The sequence below is a fragment of the Hemiscyllium ocellatum genome, chromosome 9 (assembly GCF_020745735.1).
Source record: "Hemiscyllium ocellatum isolate sHemOce1 chromosome 9, sHemOce1.pat.X.cur, whole genome shotgun sequence".
Classification (NCBI taxonomy): domain Eukaryota; kingdom Metazoa; phylum Chordata; class Chondrichthyes; order Orectolobiformes; family Hemiscylliidae; genus Hemiscyllium; species Hemiscyllium ocellatum.
In genome coordinates, this window is record NC_083409.1 from 47,797,831 (window position 1) to 47,815,258 (window position 17,428).

The window sequence follows — 17,428 nt, forward strand, 5'->3', positions numbered from 1 at the left end:
ATCATCAGAGAACATTCCCATTTCTGATTTATGTTGAAAGGAATGTCATTCATTCGAACATAGGAATTAGGCATGGAAGTAGACAATTCAACTCTTCAGCCCACTTCACCATTCAACATGATCATGGTGGATCCGATCCTGGTCACAAGTCCGCTTTCCTGCCTGCTCTCCACAGCCCTGCTTTTTATCAGAAATATATCTATTTCAAGGTTTCATGAAGTTACTGAAGATGGTTGAGTGTAGAACATCATTCTGAGGAACACCTGCAGCGGCCTTGGTACGAACAACAACTACAACTATCATCCTTCGCATTAACTGTAAAGCCACCTAATGGAGGTTCTTTTTGACTTCAAGCTTAATAGGGGTCCTTGAAGCTGCACTCTTCACTCACTAATCACTCTCACTTGACCTCTAGAATTCAGCTCTTCTTTGTTTGGATCAAGGCTGTAATGAGGTCAGGAGATGAATGGTCCATGTGCAACCCAAACTGAATATTACTGAATGGTTTATTAAAGAAACACTGCTTAATAACAATGTCAACAATACTTTCCATCACTTCACTGATGATTGATGCCTGATGGGCTGGTTATTTGCCATATTAGAGTTGTCCTGCTCTTTGTGGATAGGAAATATCTGGGAAATCTTCCACAATGTCAAGGAGATGTCAGTGCTGTGACTGTACTGAAACAGCTTAGCTAGGGGCATGCTTAGTTCCAGAGTACAAGTCTTCATTACTAAGACCAGAATGAGATAGAGGCCCACAACCTTTGCAAAATCCAGTGTCTTCAGCCATTTCTTGATATAACATGGAGTGAATCAAATTAGGTCAAGACTGACATCTGTAAAACTGGGGAACATAGAACGTTACAGTGCGGTACAGGCTCTTCGGCCCTTGATGGTGCGCCGACCTGTGAAACTAATATGATGTCCATCTAACCTACACCGTTCCATTATTATCCATATGTTTGTCCAGTGCCCATTTAAATGCCCTTAACATCTACTACTGTTGCAGGCAGGCCATTCCACACTCCTGCTACTCCCTAAGTGAAGAAAGTACCCCTAAATTTATCACTCCTCAATTTAAAGCTATGTCCCCTTGTGTTAGCCTTCACTATCCGAGGACTTCAAGAAGAACTGAGATGGTTGATCTATTTGGAACTTCTGACTAAAAATGTTTGCAGATACATTGTTTTGTTTATTGTTGGAATCATTAGTGAGGAAAAGGATGTTTGATCATTATTTCTTGGTGACGGGTTACAGGTCTCTGTGGGGATATTTTGCACTCCTTGCTGCAAATGATGTGTGTTTGGTACAAATCTTGAGACTGCATAGTACAGACATTGGAGTAACATGCCACCTGACATACAGCAAGATGCATGCACCTTTGACTGAGGCCTATTGTATAGCACAGCCACCTGTGCTTGGTTATGTGACTGAGCCAGTTGTCGGTGCAAGTCATGGGAGAGGAGAGCAAGGCAAGCCCACATGCCAATTCCTTATATAGTCCCATACCAACTTCTGCTAACCCATTTCCTGCACACTCTGCACTTTGTCTTTATACCCTGCATGATAACTCATCCAGTATTCTTCACTGGTAGAGCTCAGGACCAATGCTAGATACAATAAAATACAGAACTCATCATTTTAAAAGAGCATATTCTTACTGATGAAAGCTCATGCAATACAACTAATTCCCCTCAATTTCTTAATCCTAAACAAAAACATTTTATTCTTGGCATGACATCAAAGACAGCTAACCCCTTTAAAATGTCTTAGAGCTGTCAATCAAACTGTGAGCCTCAAGGCCTTTCACAGTGGGAATGACAGGTTGTGGAAGCTGTCAAGCAGTAACCCTACGACATTGAGGGTTATGTCAGCAAACGGCCATTGAAATTGCAAGCATCAATTCTTCTCCCCAATCAGAGGTACAACAGGCTGTTTATCCTTCAAAATTAGAAGAGCATGGAATTTAAATAACTTGATAGTTTTGACAGTTCCATACTCATCCCATTTATGCATATTCATATCAATTGTTAAAATCCTAAATTGTACACTCTTACAAACGTACTTTGCTTCAGACAAAATGGGGTCTGTTTAAACTCAGCAGAGAGTTTGAAATCCCTACATGAATCACACCCTGTGACCCATCTCATAGAAACAAGATCTGTCAGAGTTAGGAGCCAGGGTCCAAACATCAACCTGGTTAATGTTGGAATCTCCACAACTGTGAAAATACAGGCCTACATTTAGTTGATAGTACACAGCCACAGTAAAATTCAGGGTAATGATATAACATGTTGAAGTATTAACGATGTTGAGTATTGCAACATACAAGTTCAACTTTTTGACCTCATATTTGCTGCTGTGCAGATACCGATTTTACTCAAGGCACCTTCCCATAGGGAGAGTAAGAGTGTGACAAAGAAGCTTATTGATGGACAAATGCAATATTTTAAGTAGCCAGTTGAAGTTCAGTATTATCAATGCCCTGGGCAAGTCCCTGTTTTGTCGTTGTAGCAGCAAAAAGTGTTTACTCCGGTGAGAACTCTGCAGGAGAAATCAGTGTAACTAGGGTTTTTCACATATGCCTTATTTCTCAGAATAATTGTTGTTCTTTTCTGACTTCCTGAAACTTCTTAAATACCTAATGTGTAATTTACAAATTCATTCCTATCAGCCCTTATTCTTTTTCTTCAGTTTCCCTCTAATCTTTAAAAAATTAATTTGCTTCTGTGATTAATCATTTAACCGAACAGCAGGTGGTAGAAAAAGATTGCAGCTGAGTGAGACTGAAAGCACAGTAATATCTTTCAAACTGTCAATGATTTACACTAGAAACACCCTGAAATCTTTGAGGATACTACAGCTTCTCTATAACTTTTTTTTCTACTTTTGAATATTAATTAAGAAAATAAAGATGAAAAGCTCCTCTGCACCTTTTTAAGTGAACTTTTCTGCAAAGGTGAACTTCACTTTTAAACTACTGCTGTTTTCATGTAAATTGTATGTCTTATTCATGCATCTTTAAAGGATACTTCCTTACTTAATGATCTATGTTTAATAACTTCGCAATTCTATGCAAACTGAAGCTAGCATATTATGCTGTTTAATATACCTTTTGTTAGAATAACAATGAAGCATTATGCCTATAAACCACATGCCTAAAGATTTAACTGACTTTCAATAATGTCTTGTCTCAATTCATTCTTTATTCTATCATGCAGTACAAAATGTGCAATTACTCAGATCTCAACTGATATCCTGCATCATGACTAAGATAACAGTGAAAGATGCCACACCCAGAGGTTAACAAAAGCAAATTTAAAGTTCACACACCTACAAATCTCGTCAAAACAATTGAGACAACTTCCTGCCCAGACTTTAGAATTACCATAAAGCAAGGAGAAGAAAATATATTGTTTCCAGTGTAATGGCTTCCATTAGTGTAGGGCAAAAGAGAAGATTCATGGTTATAGCAATGCATTGCTAGTACCATTGCTCATTGCTGTGTATTAAAGCTTTAGGGTGTAAATCCATTATGCATTAAGTGAATGTTTGGTCTCTTCAGCTAAACCCTCCCAGAAGATGTGTCCATAGGCTGGGCCTAATTTCACATCAAGATTCCACAGAGTTCCACAGCACCCATAGACAGATTCGGACCAGCTGCAGTGATAGCCTGAAACCAGGTTATGTCACTGCCTTTTTGCTTGTGATGGTTTATGTCATTGAGGGAGAAGAAAGTGTGGAAAAAAACAGCATTTTAAAATTTTTTAAGGAAGTGATAGAGAGCAACTTGCTTTGAAAAAAGGTGTAATTTTGAGTATAGGGATTATTTTCATGTTGGCTGCAAAGTAAATAACAGTGAATCATAAGACTTAAGGACCCTTAGGTTTAAATTTGTATGTTTTTAACCAAGGTATGTTGCAAGGAAATAGCACATTCTATTTGCATCAGATCCACAGACAGAGTTTCAGGGTGGAATCAGAGTTTAAGTCTGAAGCAGTCTGTTACTATGGTAATGTTCTGTCTTGAAAATTGATAATATATCATTGCACCACACAGCTGCTGCTCCCTGCAACTGTATCTTTAAATAGTTTGATGAAGGTTGTGCTGTATAAAGGTTCACCCACTTTGTGTCGCTGTATTGGTTTGATTTCTCGGTCATTCCTGTGTCTCTGTGCTGATACTTTTTGCCCCTCATTATACCATTTATTTTTGTGAGTTGTCCTTTTTCTCTTCATATCGATCCTTGTCATTATGCAAAACATTGTTTGCTACCATTTGATGTCTCTTCATGTGAGCATTACTATGCCTTCTGTGTTTGTGGTTGTTAACCCTGTGACATATTTCATAATTCCTAACATTTGTCTAACAATAAATTTAATCATTTAGAGAGTAGACCATTGCATGTTTCATATGAACATAAGAAATAAGATTAGACCATAGGGCCCTTCAAGGATGCCCTTCCATTGAGTAAAATCAGGGCTGAATGTTTTTCACCAACTCATCTTATACCTATATCCCTTGATTAACATTAACAAAAACATACCAGTCTCTGTCATGAACGAATCCATCAATAGAGCATCCTCATCCATCATGGATGGAGAATTCCAAAGTCATACAAACCCCTAGATGAAGGATTTCCCCTGGTCTCACTGCTAAATGGCCAGCTTCAGACTAATACTCCGACTTCTCGTATCTCTAAGTGGCGGAGGTGGTGGTGCTGGTGTTGGTGGATGGCGTTCAATCCCTCAGCATCTTCCCTGTTAATTCTTCTGTAAACTTCAATAAAATCACCTCATTTTTTTATGCCCAAAAGAATATAAGCCTAGTACACTTAACTTCTCCTCACAGGGCAGCTCTCTTATCCCAGAAAGTAGAAATTTCTGGAAAAACACAGCAGTATCTGGAGAGAGAAATCAGAGTTAATGTTTCAGGTCCAGTGGCCCTTCTTCAGAACTGATGGTAGCTAGGAAAAGATTGGCATTTATGCAGGAGATAGGGAGAGGGGGAGGAGTAAACGATAAGTGGAGATAGAGTCCAAAGAGAGAGAAAAAAACCTTAGTACAAAGGAGTGAATAAAGGTCAGCCTGGCAGAATGAATAGCTGCTAAAGAGCACTATGATGTGGCTCACAATTGGTTGTGTTTGGAAGTAGCCCCTATGATGACAGGGCCTGGTGTGTGGGGATCGGGGTAAGGACATGGGAGAAGGTGCCTCATGCCTAAAATTGTTGAACCCACATTGAATCCAGAAGGCTGTGGAGTTCCCAATTGGAAAATGAAATGTTTTTCTTCCAGCTTATGCTGAGCTTTGCTGCAGCACTGCAGCAAGCCTGAGACAAAGACGTTGTCCAGGAAACACGATGATGTGTTGAAGTAGCAGGCAATTGGAAGCTCAAGGTCTATTTTGTCGATAGAACATAGGTGTTCTGTAAAGCAGTTACCCAGTCTGCACTTCGCCTCCCCAATGCAGAGGAGACATTGTGAGCAGCAAGTAAGTAGACTAAATTGTGTGAACTGCAGGTAAAGTGCTGTTTCACCTGGAAAGTGTGTTTAGGCCCTTGGATACTGAGAAGGGAGGAAGTAAATGGACAGGTGTTATGCCTTCTGTGTTTGCAGGAGAAGGTGCCGCGAGGCTGTGATGGTTGTTGGGAGTGATAGAGGTGTGGACCAAGGTGTCCTGGAGGTAACAATCCCTGCGAAAGGCTGACAAAGGAGAGGACGGGAATATGTGCCTGGAGTTTGCAAATAAGGTGGCTAATGATCCTATGGATGTGGATGCTGGTGGGATGGTAGGTAAGGACAAGGAAGACCCTATCGCTGTTGTGGGAGAGATAGAGAGGGAATAAAGGCTGAAGTGGGAGAGATGGGTCAGACCCAGCTGGAGGCAGTGTCAATAATGGTGCTGGGGAATCCTCACTTGAGGAAGAAGGTGGACATTTTGAAGGCCCCTTGTTGAAGTTGGCATCATCAGAACAGATGTAACAGAGAGGAAGAAATGGGAGAATGTAATAGTCTTTACAGGAAGCAGGGTGTGAGGATGTATAGTCAGAGTAACTGTGGGAGTTGGTGGGTTTCTAGTGGATGTTGCTGGTCAACCTATCCCAGAAATGGAAACAGAAATGTTAAAGAAGGGAAGGGAGGAGTCAGAGATAGACTCAGTGAGAGTGAGAGCAGGGTGGAAATTGGAAGCAAAATTTATAAAACTTTTCCAATTCTGGATAAGAGAGGGAAGCAGCACTGACAATGTCATCAATGTACTCGAAAAAGAGTTGTGAGGTGGAGCCGGAGTAGGACTGAAACAAAGCATGTTCCACATACCCCATAAAGAGACAGGCATAACTTGAGCCCATGACCATCCCCAAGCCTGAAGAAAATCAGGAGTTAAAAGAGAAGTTGTTCAGGGTAAGGACAAACTCAGTCAAACGGAGGAGGGTGGTGGTGGATGGGGTCAATTCAAGCCTTCTTTTCAGAAAGAAACAGAGGGCCCTGAGACCATCCTGATATAGCATGGGTGTGTAAAGGGATTATATGTCCCTGATAAAGAGGAGGTGGCTAGAGCCTGTGAACTGCTTTTTACCATTTATAGAAATGATTTGGATGTGAACATAGGAGATATAGTGGGTAAGTTTGTAGATGACACCAAAATTAGAGATGTAGTGGACAGCGAAGAAGAGAACAACAGGATCTTGATCAGATGGGCCAATCGCTGGGGAGTGGCAGATGGAGTTTAATTTAGGTAAATATGAGATACTGCATTTTGGAAAGGCAAATCACAGCAGAACTTATACACTGAATGATAAGATACTGGGGAGTGTTGCTGAACAAAAAGACTTTGGAATGCAGGTTCAAAATTCCTTGAAAATAGAGTCGCAGGTAGATAGGATAGTGAAGAAGGCATTTCGTATACTTTCCTTTACTGGTCAAAGCATTGAGTACAGGAGTTGGGAGGTCATGTTGTGGCTTTACAAGACATTGGTATGCCACCTTTTGAATATTGTGTGCAGTTCTGGTCCCTTCTATTGTTGTGAAACTTGAATGGGTTCAGAGAGGATTTACAAGGACGTTGCCAGGGTTGGAGGGTTTGAGCTATAGGGAGAGGTTGAATAGGCTGTGCCTGTTTTCCCTGGAGCGTCGGAGGCTGAGGGGCAACTTACAGAGGTTTATAAAATCATGAGGGGCATGGATAGGATAAATGGACGAATGCACTGGAAAAGAGTCTGGGACACCCGCACCAATCAACCACACCGCCCTGTGGCCCAACATTTCAACTCCCCCTCCCACTCTGCTGAGGACATGGAGGTCCTAGGCCTCCTTCACCGCCACTCCCTCACCACCAGACGCCTGGAGGAAGAACGCCTCATCTTCTGCCTTGGAACACTTCAACCCCAGAGCATCAATGTGGACTTCAACAGTTTCCTCATTTTTCCTTCCCCCACTTCACCCCAGTTCCAAACTTCCAGCTCAGCACTGTCCCCATGACTTGTCCTACCTGCCTATCTTCTTTTCCACCTATCACCTTCATCCCCTTCCCCACTCACCTATTGTACTCTATGCTACTTTCTTCCCACCCCCCACCCTCCTCTCACTTATCTCTCCACCCTTCAGGCTCTGATTCCTAATGAAGGGCTTTTGCCTGAAACGTTGATTTTACTGCTCCTTGGATGCTGCCTGAACTGCTGTGCTTTTCTAGCACCACTCCAATCTAGACTCTGGTTTCGAGCATCTTCAGTCATTGTTTTTACCTAAATAGACAAGGTCTTTTCCCTGGGGTGGGGGAGTCCAGAACTAGAGGGCATAGGTTTAGGGTGAGAGAGGGAAACATTTATTAGATTATTTACAGTGTGGAAACAGGCCCTTCGGCCCAACAAGTCCACACCGACCCACTGAAGCGCAACCCACCCATACCCCTACATTTACCCCTTACCTAACACTACGGGCAATTTAGCATGGCCAATTCATCTGACCCGCACATCCTTGGACTGTGGGAGGAAACCGGAGCACCCGGAGGAAACCCACGCAGACACGGGGAGAACGTGCAAACTCCACACAGTCAGTCGCCTGAGTCGGGAATTGAACCCGGGTCTCAGGCGCTGTGAGGCAGCAGTGCTAACCACTGTGCCACCGTGCCGCCCACAAAATTTAAAAGGGACCTAAGAGGCAACTTTTTCGTACAGAAGGTGGTGCCTATATGGAATGAGCTACCAGAGAAAGTGGTGGAGGCTGGTACAATTACAACATTTAAAAGGTATTTGAATATGGTATTTTAATAGGAAGGGTTTAGAGGGATATGAGCCTTTTTTGTAACAGTTTCTACCCTACTGTTGTTAGAATACTGAATTGACTCAAACGCTTAATATTTGCCTGTTTTTGTTTTTGGTGCTGTTTATCTATTAATTACTATCTATGCTACTTAACTGTGTGATCTGCCTTTATTGCTCACAAGACAAAGCTTTTCACTGTGCCTCGGTACACATGACAATAAATTCAATTCAATTCAATGTGCTGGCAAATAGGGCTACATTAGTTTAGGATATCTGTTCGGCATGGATGGGTTGGACCAAGGGTCTGTTTCTGTGTTGCACATCTCTATGACTCTAGAACTAACTCGAAATTCGGAAGTTGGCGTAAAGCATCAGTGGAATTGTGGATGTAAGTGGGAAGGGACTAGACAAGGGAAGAAAACCATTGCGCGAGATAGGAAGAGATGAGTTCCATGGAGCAGGAACAGGCAGATACAATGTATCTGTCCATCAGTCCTGTTTGTGAATTTTGGGAAGGAGGTAGATGTGTGGGGTTACGGGACTATCCGTTTGGAGGCAGTGGAGGGGTGGTTATCGGATGAAACGAGGTTGGTGATCGTAGTGGACACAATGGCATGATGTTCCACAGTGGGGTCATGGTCCAAGGGGAGATAGGAGGAGATATCGGAGAGCTGGCCCTCAGCCTCTGCAGTGTAGAGATTAGTATGCCAGACAACAGCAGCACCACTCTTATCAGCAGGCTTAGTTTCAAAGTCAAGAATGGATCTGAGAGCATGGAATGCAGTCAATTCTGAAAGAGATAGGTTGGAAGGGGTGAGAAGGCAGAGAAATTGAGGCAAACAATGTCACATTGATATTTCTTGACGAACAGGTCCAGTGGAGATAAAAGGCCAGAGGGACAGGTCCAGGGAGGGAGAGTGTTAGAGGCAGGTGAAGGGATCTAAGACGGGGAGAGGACTCTTATGCAAAGAAATGGGCGCGGAGGCATAGGGCACAGAAAAAGAGTTCAATGTCATGGTGTACCTGAAATTCATTAAGGGAGGGACAGAGGGATAAAAACTGAGAGACCTTTGCTGAATATGGAATACTGAGTCCCAGAAAGCAGTCTACTGAACCTTGATTGCACACTTCTCAGTCAAGTTTATCCTTCCTTAGGTAAGAAGACCAAAATTACACTCTCTAAATGTGGTCTCACTAAAGCCTTATATGATTTGCAAAATGTATGCAAAGAAAGAACTTCCATTTGCAGAGTATATACCATAACCTGAGTCAGTCCAAAAACAGATCACATCCAATCAAGTACTTTTGAAGTACAGTTGCTGTTATGGGAGAGTGCAGTTACAAATCTGCACACAGCAGGACAGCACAAGTAGCAACAAGGTAAATGATCAGAAATTATATTTGTGGTAATGTGGAATTTTCACCAAAATTCTCAACCTGAAATACTAACCCACCTTTTCTTATTTCGGAAACACATACTTGACATGCTATCACATAAATTTAAGTCTCAGATATAGCTTAGTCTCTCAAGAGATAAGATCAACTGATTCTGAAGACAATGTACTGATTGCTTTTATCCTAACTTAGAGAATTGCCAAAACGCATCTAACACCAGTAACTTTTCAAGTACTTAAATTAAACAAGAATCAGTTTACAATAATTTATCTCTCAGTACTCTTCATTTTGAAGAATACCTGTGCCCACACTTCCCTCTTCACCTCCAAAGAAGGCCCCAAAGGATCATTCTAAATCCAGCAGAGATTTACTTGCATATCCTCGAACCTCATTTACAGCATTCATTGCTCTTGATGTCATCTCCACTATATCGGAAAGACCAAGTGCAAACTCATGGAACATCTCTGGTCATATGCACTAACCAACCCTCCCTCCACCTTCCTGTGGCCATCCATTTCAATTCCCACTCCCCCCCATGACATGTCTATTCTGGGCCTCCTCCACTGCCTAAACAAGGCCACCCACAAACTGGGGGAGGAACATCTCGCCTTCCACCTTGGAAGCCTACAACCACATGACCTCAACACTGAATTCACCAGTTTACAAATCTCCCCTGCCCACACCTCATCCCAGATCCAACTCTCTGACACAGCTCTACCTTCTTGACCTGACCTACCTATCCATCTTCCTTCCCAGCTATCCGCTCCACACTTCCCACTGACCTATCACAATCATCTCCTACGTTTCCCTCAGTGCCCCCCACCATTTATTTCTCAGCCCCCTTCCCCACCCAGTTCTGATGAAGGGTTAAGCCCAAAACGTCAACTCTTTTGCACCTCAGATGCTGCCTCATCTGATGTACTTTTTCTAGAACCACACTTTATCGACTCTGACTTTTCCAGCATCTGCAGTCCTCACTCTCTCATACTCTTCATTTTACAAACAGATTAAAGCAGGAACCTTTCAACTCTCTAACATAACTGATCTATTGAAAATTGGAGGAACAACACCTCTTCTTCCACCTACAGCCTGGAGGACTTAACATTGAGTTCTCCAATTTCAAATAACCTCCCTTCTCATCCCCTGACTTCCTTTCCAGCCCCTCCTCCTCCTCCCTTCCATTCATCTTATCAACCCTACCTTCCAGCTACCAACCAGATTCATTCCTCCCATTGACCAAATAGATCATACCCTCTACCTGTGTTTACCTATCCCTACCTCACCTCCCCACCCATAACTCTCTCCCACACTCTCTTTATCTGCAGTTCCCCTTACACCCAGCCCCAGTCCTGAAGAAAAGTTGATTTCTCCACCTCCTGATTGCCTGGCTTGCTGTGTTCTTCCAGCCTCCTGCTTGTCTACCTTGGCTTCCAGCATCTGCAGTATTTTTTTGTCTCTACCTATTGAAAACCTTTGACATGCTAAATGTGTAATGTAATCAGAATAATTTGAGCCAAAGGGTTTCACTATCAGTCAATCTTTCAAAGTGTGTGTAGAATCTGTTGCAAACAAGCAGCTATCATCCATTTTTAGGTTATAATATTTACTTTGAAGATTTGATTGCAGTGGGGGAGATTTTGTAAAACTGCAGTGAATAAATCACGAAGCAGAATAGCAGGATCCTTTACAAAACAGTCTACTTGTTAAATTCATGACTGCCTGCAAAGTTTATTAACTAGAGGTTTTTGGTCTCAGTATGTGCATACCAAATGACAATGCTCCTGCAGATCTTCAATGCAAATTACCCTTATTATATTTATTGATTCCATTTAGCCTAAGAAAGTTGACAAGTGAGATCACCTGAAAGAGATACTGCAGTTAAGCAACATATATAGATGATTGCTCAAAAGCTGATGCACTAATACATTTTAAACAATAAATTAAAAATTGTATAAATTCAATAACTAATCACTTAAACTTTCAGGTTAAGCTTGTAATTTCCTCTCATTTGTCCTACAGTTCCAAGTTGTCACCCAAGTGACCAGTCTTAATGGGTAAATCTAGGCCAAGACAGAAGGGCTAAATGGAGTTGCAACTTGTGTGTACTGCCTGAGTATCAGACACCATCAGTACATTTACTAGTAGTTTATTTGATTGTGCTATTTCTATTATTTCAGCTAATACAATTTTAGATATATCTGTTATAATTTCATTCCTCTAACTTAGGCTAAACTATGCCAGATCAGATTGTTGATAAATAATATCCTATGTGACTTCATAGATTTGCTTGAACTTTATTCATCAATAATGTCTAAGGAACCAAGGTTTCCTCATGCACACAAAATTTACAGCCATGTCATACTGAAAAATAGTAATGGATTGAAGAGCCACTGCAGGATTATTGCAACCATTTCTACCACTCTTCATGGAATGGCTTTTATAAAGAGCCATCTGGAGGAAAAAGTATTTGGAGCCTAACATGGAGAAATTAGTCACCAAAAAGTATAGAGTCTAAAGCCATTCTGTAAAGCTAAAGAACAATGACTGTATTTTTGTGATACTCTGGGAATATGCCTATGCTTTGCTTTACAGGTCTTTGATTTTTCACTCAACAAAGAAGACTTGATATTTATGAACTCACTGAAGAATACCAAAAAGCTGATTACACTGAACTATCCTTTATGGAAGGAACAGAAACCTCAATCAGAAGCAACTGTTGCCAAAAAGGATCTTTCTCAGTAAAGTGAACATGTCCAATGAAAACTCAGAAATGCGGTTTTTCTCTATATCTACAATGAGTTGTATAAGCTGACATTTATTGAGAATTTTATTTGTTTCAATTAAATGCCCCACTTGATTAGTTATATATTTACCAGGAAAAGAGCACTCCACGAAGGTTTCATAAGATTCACATTTGGCCCTCTTCCAAATATCAAATGATTTCTACATTTAAATTTGAAGTTTGCATTAATCCATATCTTTTGCTTAACTAATTAGCATTGAGAGTTAAAGATTATTTAATTCAGGCACTCGGTGCAGTATACTGTCCACATCACTTCATCTTAATTTCATCTACTTGATGCAAGTAATAACCCATGCTGAAATGTACTTGTGCAAATAGAGAACGGTTACTACATTTATCCCAATATATGGAGTGGCAGTTGAGAAATTAAAAGTGAGGAAAAAGACACATGATCATTTTAAACTTATGGTTAACCTGAAGCTCTGAGACAGCAAAGTCAGATTCACAGGAATAATCTTCTGTGCACCATCCTTCTTATTTTGTATTCAGAAAATCATCTTATGCTGTTTCCCTTAGTTTTACTGCCTTTTTCGATGCATAAGAGCTGAACTATGCAACAGGACATAGAATGTTTAAATGTACCAAAATCAACCTTGTTACTTCTTTATATTTTTTTCATAGAATTTCTGGAACTTGGCTCTGAGAGTAACTCCCTGATAATCATTTATTGTAACCAAGCACATCATGTCAAAAATTAGAAAGCCTATGACTATATCCTGGAATAAGTACTTGAATTGTAAATTATATTAAATTAAAATGTTTACACGTACTTAAATTTTAGAATACTTGCATCTGTAATCAAATCAGTTATACTAAATATGTGGTGAATACCTGAGTATGTTGTCAAAGCCATTGAGTGATTCAATAGACACCTTTTCAAAGTTACAAATTTATTGGGGAATAGAATGGGAGAAGTTTGCTTACATTTTGATGCCTTCGCTGGCTATTGAAAATCATTAAATATCTTAACAAGTGCATTCACACCATTAAGTACATCATAAAATAAATGGGAAAAAAAAGAGGTTCCAATTTTAAAAACCTGATTACCATTTTAGATTTGAATTTTAGAAATTTGACAGTCAGTTTAAAATATGACTATTCAGTTGATTCCAGATTCAGATGATACTAAAATGAAAAACTAAAGCAGAGTTCCAAATGTATCCTGAAATGCCAGATAGTTTCAATATCTGGCTCTATGTTATTCTTTTAATAAACTACATGAGATTCTATATTTCTTTGTTAGCTCTCCCTTTGATAACAGGATCAACACACAGATTACATAAGCATTGGTCACATAATCTTTATGCTAAAATCCTACTTTCAGTTATTGCAAACATTTACCCACAAAAATAAGAGAAGTCAAATAATACTAATCAACAAAGCTGGTTAACCAAGTTACTGGCTCATGACACTGAAATTGGTGTCCTTATGCATAAATAGTGCTTCCTACATTTTCTTTGCAAAGTACGAATCACTTTTACATGGGAATACATGTGTTTGAGAGTGAGGAATAAAAACAGAAAAGAAAATCACTCGTATAGCTTGTTAGTCAGCGTCTGAAATTGATGCTTTCACATTTTGAGTGAAATCATTCATTATAAGCTGCTTTTTTAAAAAAAGTCAGGCTGAAAATGAATGGAACTGACTTGTACCTTTGGTAAATATAAATGTGTTAGAAAGTAAAGTGGTACTGAGTGTGTAATGTGCAGTTTCAATACCTGAAACTGAAATATCTACAACTGGTGGTTTGATAATGGGCTCAGCTCTGTGTTTGAATATTACTCACTGCACATGCTACATTTCTCAGTACTCCCTTAAAGTTGCATTCCATAGACACCAATCACTACAAAGGACAATTAATAGTTAACCGTGTGTTAGCATCTCCTTAACATTTCTTCCATCAATACTTGTCAGCTTTTTTACCTCTGTTAAACACTTGCGATATTTTACTAAGTTAAAGGCTCACTATAAATTCATGTTCTTGTTTGTTGTGTAGTTGCACAAGCTACACTTCCCCATGCTATGCAGATACATTCCACCAACATGTTTGCTACCAATTGGATCTCTTTCAGCCTACCTTGGAGAGAGACATTGAAGCGTGTATCTTCACATGCAGACACTTTCTTCCAAATCCAAAATTCTTAAAATAGTTTTGCAAAATTTCACCCTTACTGCTTGTGCTTTTGGATTCAGTGATGTGATTCAATACATTGGCTCCCATTTCTTACTTCATTTTGATGTTCTTACCATTCTGGAAAGTTTTCATTCCTTCTATCAAGAATATCTTTCAATGTGCAGTTTTCCTTCAGATTTTCATTCATCTTTTTTCCTAGAAAATTGTTGTGACCCCCTCAGTGAGCACTGTAGGAGAGCAGAGGAATTGAGAGGGGCAGGCCTGGAAGGGCAGTGGGAAAGACCTGCTTACCTGGAGGGGTGGGGCTGTACAGAGGAGATTGTGTGATTGCTTAAAAGCATCTTGGGTAAAGTCTACCATTTCTACTGCTGCAGGAGTGGGGAAGATTAAGTTGTTCAGGTCGCATCCAATTCAACAGAAATACAAAGGTTTGGAGCTGCTTTACGGTTATTCCCTGAGTCACAGCTCAATGCTTGCCACTGGTACCTTGGAGGACATGACCCCAAAATTTTAGCTTGCAGCCTCCATTTTGAGAAGACACAGTGCTGCCAAGGTACACAGCTGTGAAGTGCATTATTGCAGAACCTACTCTCAAGGATCCAGAGCTAGAAACCATAACTAGGCTCCTCTCACTATTGAAGAGCTACTGAGGCCAAAACTAGCAATCAGCTCTGTATGCAGGCACAGTGGATCAGTGGTTAACACTGCTGTCTCACAGCACAAGAACCTGGGTTCAATACCACCCTTAGGCTGTGTGGAGTTTGCACGTTCTCCCCATGTCTGCGTGGATCTCCTGAGGGTGCTCCAGTTTCCTCCCACAGTCCAAGGATATGCAGGTTAGATGGATTGACCATGCTAAATTGTCCCTAGTATTCAGGGATGTGTAAGCTCAGTGATTAGCCATGGGAAATGTAACGTTACAGAGATGGGATGAATCTGGTTTGGGATGCTCTTTAGAGGGTCAGTGTGGACTCAGTCAGCCAAATGTCCTACTTCCACACTCTAAGGATTCTGTAATTCCATGCACCAAAAACAGAATCCAGGGACTCTCAGAACTATACAGCCTAGAATTTTGGATTGGGATTGCACTAGCATTATAAATAAACTGATCACCTACAAATACTGATCAATAATCTAGGTATTTGATCCAGTATTATACCAGTAGGCATCTACTGAATCTGACCATCGGTGATGGAGGGAGCGAACGCTTGTGAATGTGGTGCAGGTCGAGTGGGCTGCTCTGTCCTGGATGACATCAAGTTTCTTAAGCATTGCTGAAGCTGCCCCCATCTAGGCAGGTGGGAGTATCCCATCACACTCCTGAATTGTGCCTTGTGCACAGGCTTTGGAGAGTCAGGAGATGAGTTACTTACCATAGTATTCATAGCCGAGAGTGTGGTGCTGGAAAAGCACAGCAGGTCAGGCAGCATCCGAGGAGCAGGAAAATCGACGTTTCCGGCATTAGCCCTTCACCAGGAATGTGTCTCATTCCTGATGAAGGGCTTATGCCCGAAAAATCAATTTTCCTGCTCCTTGGATGCTGCCTGACCTGCTGTGCTTTTCCAGCACCATACTCTCAACTGTGATTTTCAGCATCTGCAGTCCTCACTTTCTCCACAGCATTCCTAGCCTTGACCTACTGTATTTAAATGAAGAATCGAGTTCAATTTCTAGTCAATGGTACTCCTCATGACATTGATAATGCGGGATTTAGTGATGGACCATTGAACATTGCTATTGGAGATTGTCATTGCCTAGCATTAGTGTGTTGTAAATGCAGCCCAAACCTGGATATTGTCCATTTGAGCAGTATCTGACGGGTCACAAATGGTGCTGAACATTGTATAATCATCAGAGAACTTCTGACCTTATGATGGAGGGAAAGGTCAGCTCCAACAACCACAATCATCTTCCGATGTACCAGATAGGACTCCAATGAGTGGAGAGTTTTTCTCATGATTCCTCACTGATTAAAGTTTTTCTAGGGCTCCATGATGCAACACTCAGTCAAATGCAGCCTTGATATCAAGGGCTGCCACACTCACCTCACCTCACTGAGGCACTTCTGTTTTCAAAAATATGCTTTAGTCATAAAGTTTGAATTTTAGAGGATTTGCAAGAAAATTCTACGTGTTCCAAGACATATTTCACTTGTTTCAACTCTAATAGTCTTAATATTTACAAAATACATTTCACATCAGTTATACAACCTAATGACAAAAAATTTCAAACTGGAATTTGCAGAAAGTACAATGGATATAAATTTCTCCATTCAACCTGTTTCCCTTTGAAATGCTTCATTTCTTCCACACTCTTGATCTACACCATATATTTTTGTAAGGCGCATAGCCCAAGGGACTCTACAGATTCTAGGCCTATGTAATTGTGAAAGCAATCTTGCCCCATTGCATTTCTACAGCAGTTGGTCCAAATTTTAGTGCAGCCCTCAGCACATAGTCCTGGACTTCAGAACATGGCAGTCTGCAACACTCAGTTGGGGAACAATTTCCCGCACTGAAAACAAACAAGTTTTGGGTAGACCAGACAGCATTTTTACTGAGTGGATGGTCCTCCAGGCACAGTTGTGTTTTGTGAGTCACTAATTTAAGCATGAAACATTTTTGCATTCTGTAATTGACATGGAAACTGAGAAACTGCAGTTACTGACCCCTCTAGAACTTCCTCTTTCAGGTACTTATAGGTGACGTGTTGCTCAGTAACATGTTCACAGGAAGCTGGCATAGCAGGTGCAACTGGCAAAATCAGCTAGTGTCTTCTCATCATTACACTTCAATAAACCTGAAACTTGATGGATGAAAATCTCAGCAAAA

General features: G+C 40.8%; 1 protein-coding gene across 1 annotated transcript in view; it reads left to right on the top strand.

Moving 5' to 3' along the window:
- zgc:110366 (uncharacterized protein LOC550476 homolog) overlaps window positions 1–13,502 on the top strand; it is a 117,412-nt gene extending 103,910 nt beyond the window's left edge. The window contains exon 8 of the mRNA XM_060830240.1: window positions 12,253–13,502. The gene's annotated coding sequence lies outside the window, so the exon portion shown is untranslated. The remainder of the gene's footprint in view (window positions 1–12,252) is intronic.
- The last annotated feature ends 3,926 nt before the right edge of the window (window positions 13,503–17,428 follow it).